We start from the raw sequence: 617 nt of genomic DNA on the forward strand, positions 1-617 counted from the left end.
ACACACACACACACACACACACACACATTTTACAATCTCATATTTTTGACTCAAACATTTGACTTACAGTTTTATTGATTACACATTGGCTTTCTTTCCTTGCAGGAAAAATCCTTAGAAAAGTTTCATTCAAAGTAGTTTGGTTTTAACCACTTTTCTAATTTTCAGTATTTTCGGGCAGTAGTTGTGTTTTCCATTAGAAAAACTCGAAAAAATGTCAACAACCTCAGGTGCATAAAAGGTTTTTACACTAGGTTAACGTTTATTAACCAAATATTGTCAAAAATAAATGGTATATGGAAGAACCTTGGCCTAATAAGTTCTGATGTAGCAAAAATTGCTAACACGCCTTTTTTTCCCCCATGTTTGTGTAGTTTATTGTAACGGCCTTTAGCCACATCATCCTCTCTTGCCTCGCTAGCTACATGCTCCCAATGGCTCAGATTATGTGAAACACTTAAAAAGTAACAATAATTATCTTTACACACAAATTGACCTAACCAAATGACCAGGGGACTTTAGTCTAGTACAAGCACTAAGCAAGTGTACTGAACAAATCAACGATTTGATGTCCTAAAAGTGTGTGTCTGTGGGGGGGGGGGTCTGGAGCCAAGAGG

The 617-nt window shown here is 36.8% G+C and overlaps 1 protein-coding gene across 1 annotated transcript in view; it reads right to left on the minus strand.

Annotated features, from left to right (window-relative positions):
• The window catches only part of LOC116704600 (thyrotropin receptor), an 18,963-nt gene that overhangs the window by 7,233 nt on the left and 11,113 nt on the right, over positions 1 to 617 (minus strand). The gene's annotated exons all lie outside the window — the stretch shown is intronic.

Source organism: Etheostoma spectabile, chromosome 16 (genome assembly GCF_008692095.1).
Source record: "Etheostoma spectabile isolate EspeVRDwgs_2016 chromosome 16, UIUC_Espe_1.0, whole genome shotgun sequence".
NCBI lineage: Eukaryota > Metazoa > Chordata > Actinopteri > Perciformes > Percidae > Etheostoma > Etheostoma spectabile.